Source organism: Pelophylax lessonae (genome assembly GCF_965119305.1).
Source record: "Pelophylax lessonae genome assembly, chromosome: 1".
In the NCBI taxonomy this organism is placed as follows: Eukaryota; Metazoa; Chordata; class Amphibia; order Anura; family Ranidae; genus Pelophylax; species Pelophylax lessonae.
Genome location: NC_138768.1, coordinates 496,479,336 through 496,488,382, shown reverse-complemented (window position 1 = coordinate 496,488,382; position 9,047 = coordinate 496,479,336). Strand labels below are relative to the sequence as shown.

Here is a 9,047-nt window from a genome sequence, read left to right as displayed (position 1 = left end):
AAGGATCCTGCAGCACTGATGAGCTATAGACCAATTTCCCTTTTAAAAACAGATGTAAAACTTTTGCTAAAATAGCAGAAAGATTAAAACCTCTCCTGCCAGATGGATATATAATGATCAGGTGGGCTTTGTGCCCAGTAGAGAGGGGAGAGACAACTGCCTTAAATCACTCTATTTGATCCACGAAGCAGAAAAGGAGGGAACCCCGGCTGTATTATCTATAGATGCCGAAAAGGCTTTTGACCGAGTCGGATGGGGTTTCAGAGAGGATGATGCGGTGGATCTCTGCCTTTTATTTCCATCCAATGGCAAGAATAAGAGTGAATGGCGGTCTGCCCCTCCCCCCCCCCAACTACAAAACGGGACTAGACAAGGGTGTCCCCTCTTCCCAATGTTTGTCCTAGCTCTAGAACCCCTGCTGGCAGCAATCCATAAAAACCCAGACATTAGAGGGGAGAAAGTGGGGAGTAAGGAGTACAATGTGGCCGCATATGCGGACGATGTATTATTTTTCATCTCGAACCCGAGGTTGACACTCCCGATGGTATTGGAGGAATTAGAGAGGTATGGAAAGTTATCAAATTTTAAAGTTAATATGGCTAAATCAGAGATCCTGAATATTACAATATCAAAAAGAGAATAGACAATCCAGCCTAAATTTCTCTATCGTTCATTGACAGACGCAGCTCTATATTCTTCTTAACCATTGGGTTATGCTGCCCCCTACAGGAGTAGTTATACTTAGTAAGGTTGAAAAAAGACACAAGTCCATCTGGCCCAACCAATAAAAAAAAAAAAAAAAAAAACGAAATAAATCCCAAATATACAATCCCATATACATAATCCTATAACCACGGTTGATCCAGAGGAAGGTGAAAAAACCCCAGCAAAGCATGATCCAATTTGCTACAGCAGGGGAAAGAAATCCTTCCTGATCCCCTGAGAGGCAATCTGATATTCCCTGGATCAACTTTACCTATAAATATTAGTACCCATTTAAGTTATGTACACCCAGTAAAGCATCCAGGCCTTTTTAAAGCAATGTAGTGAGCTAGCCAGAACCACCTCTGGAGGGAGTCTATTCCACATTTTCACAGCTCTTACGGTGAAGAAACCTTTCCGTATTTGGAGACAAAATCTGTTTTCCTCTACACGTAAAGAGTGCCCCCTTGTCCTCTGTGTTGACCTTAAAGTGAATAACTCAACACCAAGTTCCCTATTTGGACCCCTTATGTATTTATACATGTTGATCAAATCCCCCCTTAATCTCTTCTCAAGAGAGAATAAGTTCAGTTCCTCTAATCTTTTCTCATAGCTGAGCTCCTCCATGCCTCTTATCAGTTTGGTTGCCCTTCTCTGCACTATTTACAGTTCCCCAATATCCTTTTTTAAGAACTGGTTTAACTGCATATTCCAGATGAGGTCTTACTATTGATTTGTACAGGGGCAAAATTATATCTCTCTCTGGAGTCCTTCTCCGCTATGGATTCCCCCAGTTCTACTCCCCCTTGTATGTATGCTGCATGCATATGGTTAGCCCCTAAGTGCGTAACTTTACATTTATCAACATTAAACCTCATTTGCCACATAGTTGCCCAATGAAACAGTGCATTGAGGTCAGCTTAGAAAATTGGAGACATACTGTTATTCCACTGCAAAGCTTGGTGTCATCTGCACAGACTGAAATGGTACTTTTAATCCCAGACCCTATATCATTTATAAAGATACTAGACATTAAGCCCGTTAAATTAACGGGCGCTAGAACATATGTGGTCAAACATTTGTAAAAACAGACTTGTTCCATTTAAGCGAGAGCCTCTGTTAGCTCTGCGTCCCTGTTTCCCTAGCAACGTCGTGGACATGCGCAGAGCTGACTGAGCGGCTCTCGCTTATCTCGTTCTTTTTTTCTAACAACGCGAGAGCCGCATGACATAGCCAGCTCTGCGCATAGCGTCCCTGTTGCCCTAGCAACATCGGGGGCACGCGCAGAGCTGACCGAGCGGCTGTCGCGTGACATCGCTCGCCCGCCGCCACTTGTAAAACCCGCTGGCGCTTAGCAGTAAGTCCGCGCGAGCGCACAATCCTGCGCGTGCCCACGCACACCCGCCGCTTCAACAGTTTCGCCCGGTGTTCTATCAGATTTCCCTACCCCAAACCCTCCGCTTCAACAGTTTCGCCCTGTGTTCTATCAGATTTCCCTACCCCATCAGATTTCCCTATCTACGTCATTTCCGATTGAGATCAGCTGTGGATTCGTCATGCAGCAGCTTGTACATGCGTCACACGTCCTATTGGGAATGCTCAGAATAGGTAGGGAATTATGATAGCATCGTAAGGGGTCAGACAAAAGTCCTAGTGTGCATGCACCAGCGCATGCGCACCAACAGGTCGGGCAGCGGGATCTCTTATAACAAACATCCATCCAATCTCCATGGCACACACTGCGCTGACCCGACACTGCGCCGAACCGACAATCCGATCCCCATGCCCCACACTGCGCCGACCCGACAATGAGACAGTGCGCGTGTGGGTAGGGAATAGGATTGTCCGATCGGTGCAGTGTGCGCCATGGAGATGGTATGGATGTTTGTTATAAGAGATGGCGCTGCCCGATCCGTTGCTGCACAGTAGAACTTGTGCCTCAGCCCTTACGATGTTATCAAAATTCCCTACCTATTCTGCCAATGTTCCCTCTAATTTTTTACTGTGCTGAGCAAGTAAAAAATTTTCTGAGCGCAAACCTTTAGACTGAGCAATTGGGGGGGGGGGGGGGGAACGTCAATGCAGAGTGCCCACAGCAATGCCCCCAATCGCAGAGTGCCCACAGCGATGCCCCCAATCGCAGAGTGCCCACAGCAATGCCCCCAATTGCAGAGTGTCCACAGCGATGCCCCCAATTGCAGAGTGCCCACAGCAATGCCCCCAATTGCAGAGTGCCCACAGCAATGCCCCTAATTGCAGAGTGCCCACAGCAATGCCCCCAATTGCAGAGTGCCCACAGCAATGCCCCCAATTGCAGAGTGCCCACAGCAATGCCCCCAATTGCAGAGTGCCCACAGCGATGCCCCCAATTGCAGAGTGCCCACAGCAATGCCCCCAATTGCAGAGTGCCCACAGCAATGCCCCCAATTGCAGAGTGCCCACAGCAATGCCCCCAATTGCAGAGTGCCCACAGCGATGCCCCCAATCAATGCAGAGATGCCAGCGTTCCCCCCCCGTGCACTTACCTCATCAGTTCAGTCCCCGGAAGCCGTCTCCTCAGTCCTCCCGGCGCCTCCTCCGCAGAGGGTGGAACTCCGTAGGGTTTCCGTCATCCTGGGCACCCCGTGCAGGCCCGATCCCCGGCCTCTCCTAAAGGCTGCGGGCCGGCCGCAGTATCCACACTCCGGGGGGGGTGGCAGTCTCCACAGATCGGAAACGCCACCCCCAGCGCCGGCCTGCCGCCCAAACTCTCTCTGCGTCCCAACGGCTGTCCTGTGGCACATGCACAGTAGCGCATTTCCACGGACACAGGGACGGACGCAGAGACACAGGGCTTTTATTAATATAGATTAAAAAGTAAGGGTCCCAACACTGAACCTTGGGACCACTAATAACCTTAGACCATTCAGAATAAGAATCATTAACCACTACCCTCTGAATTCTATCTTTTAGACAAATTTCTATCCATTTACAAACTGATCTTTCCAAGCCTGTAGACTTTACCTTACACAGCCGTGTGTGGGGAACTGTGTCAAACGCTTTTGCAAAATCCAAATACAGTATACTATGTCCACAGCCACCCCTCTGTTCAAGGTTTTACTTACCACCTCATAAAAAGTAATCAGGTTTGTTTGACAACTTACTGAATCCATGCTGTCTGTTGCTTAAAATATTTTTTTCCAGCAAGAACTCATCTATGTGGTCTTTTATTAAACTCTCCAGTATATTCCAAACTATAGAAGTTAAACTAACCAGTCTATAGTTTTTAACCACTTACCGCCCGCCCGCCGTTGATTTACGTCTCAGTCCTTTGACTCTAAATACCGGGGTTGTAGCAGCAGATAGCTGCCATAACCCCGGTATTTTTTAAAACGGCGGGCGATCGGCTTTCAGGTAAGCGTGGTCCCAGCAGCAGATTTGCTGCAGGATCACCGTTACGGTGCGGCGGAAGAGGTGCCCCCCCCTCCCACCGTGTCCCGGTCCTTTTCCCCGCTTACCAGACCCGCCTGCAGTGGGGAAGACTGTCTGGTCCCGGATCCTCTTAGACAGGAATTTGAGTGAGGGCAAGATGGCCCTCACTCGACTCTATGGTCTTGGAGGACCAGAGCGACGTCAAATGTCGTTGCCTAGCAACCGGCTTAAAAAACAATTTTTTTTTGTGTACTTGTGAGGTCTGAGGTCTTTTTGACCACGGATGTCACAATAAAGAGGTCCTGTCATGCCTATTTCTATTACAAGGTATGTTTACATTACTTGTAATAGGAATAAAAATTATCAATTTTTTTTTTTTTTTTTTAAGAAACTGTGTAAAAATAATAAATAAGATAAATGGGAAAAAAAAAATGAAAGCGCCCTGTCCCCGTTAGCTCGCATGCAGAAGCAAAAGCATACGGAAGCCCCGCCCACATATGTAAACGGTTTTCAAACCACATGTGAGGTATTTCTACGATCGTTAGAGCAAGAGCAATAATTTGAGTCCTAGACCTCCTCTGTAACTCTAAGCTGGTAACCTGTAGACATTTTTAAAGTGTTGCCTATGGGATTTTTAAGCACCAAAATTTGTCGCCATTCCGCGAGCGTGCACAATTTTGAAGCATGACATGTTGGGTATCTATTTACTCACCGTAACATTATCTTTCACATTATGGAAAAAAATTGGGCTAACTTTACTGATTTCATATTTTTTAATTTAAAAAAGTGAATTTTTTCCCCAAAAAATTGAGTTTGGAAGACCGCTGCGCAAATACGATGTGATAAAAAATATTGCAACGATCTCCATTTTATTCTCCAGGGTCTCTGCTAAAAAAAAATATATATATATATAATGTTTGGGGGTTTTAAGTAGTTTTCTAGCAAAAATAAATAATTTGAGCTTGTAAACACCAAGTGTTAAAAATAGGCTTGATCTTAAAGTGGTTAAATATAGGCACCACATTGGCTCTGCAGAAAGCCAGTGGTACTATTCCAGTCCTTAACAAATCCCTAAAAATTAGAAACAAAGGCTTTGAAATTACAGCGCTCAATTCTTTTAGCATGCGTGGGTGGATGCCATCTGGTCCAGGCGCTTTATCCATCCTTATTCTGTCTAAATATTTCTGGACCATATCACTTTTGATGGTGGATCATTTGTAGATCATTTGGGCTGTGTCCATACCATCCTCATTATGGTCATGAGCTGCCCCATGCTCCTTTCTATGCACAGAGCTGAAGAAAGTATTTTAAGAAATTTGCCTTCTTTTTGTCCGCAGTCACCCACTCCTAATTATTTTGTAAAGGGCCTACATGCTCAGACCTAACCTTTTTACTATTAATATATTTGAAGAATTTTTTGGGGTTTGTCCTATCTCTTGCAATCTGTCGTTCATTTTGAATTTTTGCATCCTTGTTTCCTTTTTACATATTCTGTTATATTCTTTGTAACAATTAAACAATGATAGTGTTCCTTCATTTTTATATTTTTAAAAAGCTGTTTTCTTATTATTTATAGCTTTTTTAACTTTGGCAGTGAGCCACATAGGTTTTATTTTTTAGCCTTTTAAACTTATTGCCCATGGGAATATACTTTGCAGTGAGTTTGCATAAAGTCTTTTTGAAAATGTCCCATTTCTGTTCTGTGCTCGTCAATGCCAATATTCCCTCCCAGTCTAAATCCTGGAGAGCAGGCCTCATCCTTAGAAAATTTAATCTCTCAAAGTCAAGTGTTTTTGTATTTTCTGTATGCGTTCTTTGCTTACAGCTAACATTAAATGAAATCATATTATGGTCACTGCTACCCAGATGTTCTTTTATATGAACATTATTAATAAGCTCTGCATGGTTTGAGATTACCAGATCCAACAGAGCATAATTTCTAGTGCGGGCCTCAATAAACTGTACCATAACATTGTCTTGTAATAGGTTTAAAAATGTTTGCCCTTTAACTGTTCCAGCAGTGCCATTACTCAAGTCAATGTCTGGGTAGTTAAAATCCCCCTTTATTATCACTGTCCCAGCCCTTGCAGCCCTTTCTATCTGTGCCAGGAGCTGAGTCTCCACCTCCTCATTAATACTGGGAGGTCTATAACAAACTCCAATGATTATCTTTGTACTGCACACACCCATGAACATTTCCAACCATACTGCTTCAGACTCATCACAGACTCCATCAACTAGGTCCTCTTTCACACCCACTTTCAGATCACTTCTCACATAGAAACAGACACCACATCTTTCCAAAAGAGCGCATAGCCAGGTATATTAATAGCCCAGTCATGTGAAGAATAAAGCCAAGATTCAGCAATACCAATTAAATCATAGTTCTTCTTGTGCACCAGAGATTCCAACTCACCTATTTTGCTTGCCAGACTTCTGGCATTGGTGAACAAACACTTTAATTCATTGTCACATTTTGCACACTTATTTTACATATTTTTAATTTTGGTACAAATAGTACCATTTCCAATGGTTGTTAGTAGGACACTAGGCAGAAAAAACTTTACCACGCCTATGGGACACTCCCTGAAGGCATACACCCACCCACTCACTCTGCTATAGGATTCAGTTTGTTTCTGCCTAGTTTAGGAGTAGTACCTAGTTCCCGGCTGGGACTTCGGGCTTAACTTGTTTTTTTATTTTTTTATTTTAAAGGGAACGTTTGTTAAAATTAAATTTTTTTAGCTAGTTATGTTCCTGAGAGAACTGCAATCAACAGCCGAACTGGGTTTCAGACTGGATATCCTAGATCCTTAAGGTCTCCCAGTCCCACCAGAGAGCATGTGCAGGTTATCGCCCCGTGCTATGCCTCGCCATGACAGAGCCCCAATGGACAGGGGCTGGCCCGCGAGTAAAACACCATGCCGGGACACACATGACCTGGTTTGGCATGAGTTGCAGCATGCCCCCTGGCCATCAGCACCCCCACCCCCAGTGGAGAGGTAGTCTGTCCGGAGTAGCGCCTGCCCGATAGTTGTTAGTATTGTGAGTTATGTCCCCCCATAGCTCAGTCTCGGGATGGACGGGGGCCCCTTCTTGGGATGGTCGGACCCCCGGGTTCCCTTCCATTTCCCCCAGCCCCTCTAACAGTCACAGTGGTCTTTTGGCCCCAATCTTCCCCCATGCCCCCCCTCCCGGGGTTAGTTAGGAGCTGACTTTGCCACTTGCTCCAGTAGGGGGGGGGGGGTGGATGCGATTGTTGCTGACCAGGCTGTCCAGATCTCACGGGGGTCTTTGAGCACGTTCCCGGCCCCCTGGGTGTTAGTGACAGGGTAGATATGTGCTTTGGGCTCCCTGCGGTGGGTATAGGCTTGGGAGGGAGCGGATATTTCTTCATCCACGGGTCTGCGCCTCACATGTTTGGGTCGGGTCGAAAATTTAGTCCGCGGCTTTTCGGCCTATTCGTGGCTGACCGAGATGAGGTGCCTTACCAAGCCGACTGGCGGATGCCTCACGCGGCCGTATTGAGCTAAAAATTGAGGCCCTGGCCTGTGGCCTACTCGCGACTGACAGAACTGGCTGTCTGAGTGACTGATCAAGCTGTCCAGGCAACTGACTAGGCTGTTCGAGCTGCTGATAAAGCTGGCATAGCTGATGATGGACTTGCGACCGGATCGGGCCCCAAATTTAGGCCACGGCTTTGCGGCCTACTCGCGGCTGGCTGTCCGAGCTGCTGACTGAACTGACCGAGCTGTTGATCAGGCTGTTTGAGCTGCTGACCGGAGTGATCAGCAAATGGGTGTCTGCCCTCCCCCCCCCTCATGAGGGTGGACATATAGACTGCCTGGCGCCCCCCTTGAACCAGGGGGGGCGCAATGGGGGCATTGTGTGGGGGTACTCTGCCTGCGCATCTGTGTCACGGTGGACCCCTCTTCCCCTTTATAGGGAGCTATGTCCTTTAATGTCATATGTGGTGGGCGACCCTTAGGTCTGATAGAGGTCTTTGTGGAACTTTAGCCGGCGTCTCCTTGCGGGACTATGGTCCGCAACCTCCCCTAATTGTTATGTTCTCAGGGTGAGCTTAGCATATAGCGATTCTACTGGGTCTGCGTCCACGCACTTGGGGTGCTCTACGGTGAGGATGATTCCTTTTTTTACTGCACATGCGCATGCAAGGGCGCTGGTTGATGCACTGATATCAGTGCAGAAGATTTTTGACATGGGGGTGCCGGTCCCCTCGTGGTCTGCAGATCCCCTAAGAACAGCAAAGGTACTCTTTTCCCACCTAATGTGACAAAATTGTCACGAGTCAGTGGAGTTGTTCTAAAGCCACATGGTGTGGCTAAAAAGCTGGTCGGCGGACCAGGCTTCTAAAAAGGCTCTATCAGATCTCCCCTTTACGGGGGACTGCCTATTTGGGTCTTTGTTGGATGAACTGATCAAAGGACTCACAGGTGAGAAGAGTACTCTTCTTCTAACTGCTAAGGGCTAGTCACTGCGTAATAGATGGGGCCCTTATTTTTCAGCACACCTTCATGCCTTCGACACGCAGGAGAAAGGATCTAAGCCATTTAGATAATTTTGGGGTTCCAAGAAGAGGTTGTCGGGTAAGCCGAGAACAGGCCCCTCCATATCTGGGGACAATCTCCATCTCCATGAAGGGAAGCCCTCACCTGTATCTGGGGTGGGGGGACAACTTCATTTTCTTGTGAACCAGGGACCTCCTTGATTTAGGACAAATGGGCCCACGAGCTACTCCGATCTGGTTACAAGATCAAATTCAGGTCCCGACCGTCGGACAGATTCTTCCCGTCCAATCTACGTCCAATCTGCGCCTATCTTCAGATCGGTTAAGGGATCTACGAGAGGCGGTACAAGATCTGTGGTCGCAAAGGTTGATTGTGCCGGTTCCCTCTTGGGAAGGGTTTTAATCA

At 46.7% G+C, this 9,047-nt stretch overlaps 1 protein-coding gene across 1 annotated transcript in view; it reads left to right on the top strand.

Moving 5' to 3' along the window:
* The first annotated feature begins 3,394 nt into the window (after nucleotides 1-3,394).
* The window catches only part of LOC309553636 (FYN-binding protein 1-like), a 649,087-nt gene continuing 643,434 nt past the window's right edge, over nucleotides 3,395-9,047 (top strand). The window contains exon 1 of the mRNA XM_082254926.1: nucleotides 3,395-3,404. The gene's annotated coding sequence lies outside the window, so the exon portion shown is untranslated. The remainder of the gene's footprint in view (nucleotides 3,405-9,047) is intronic.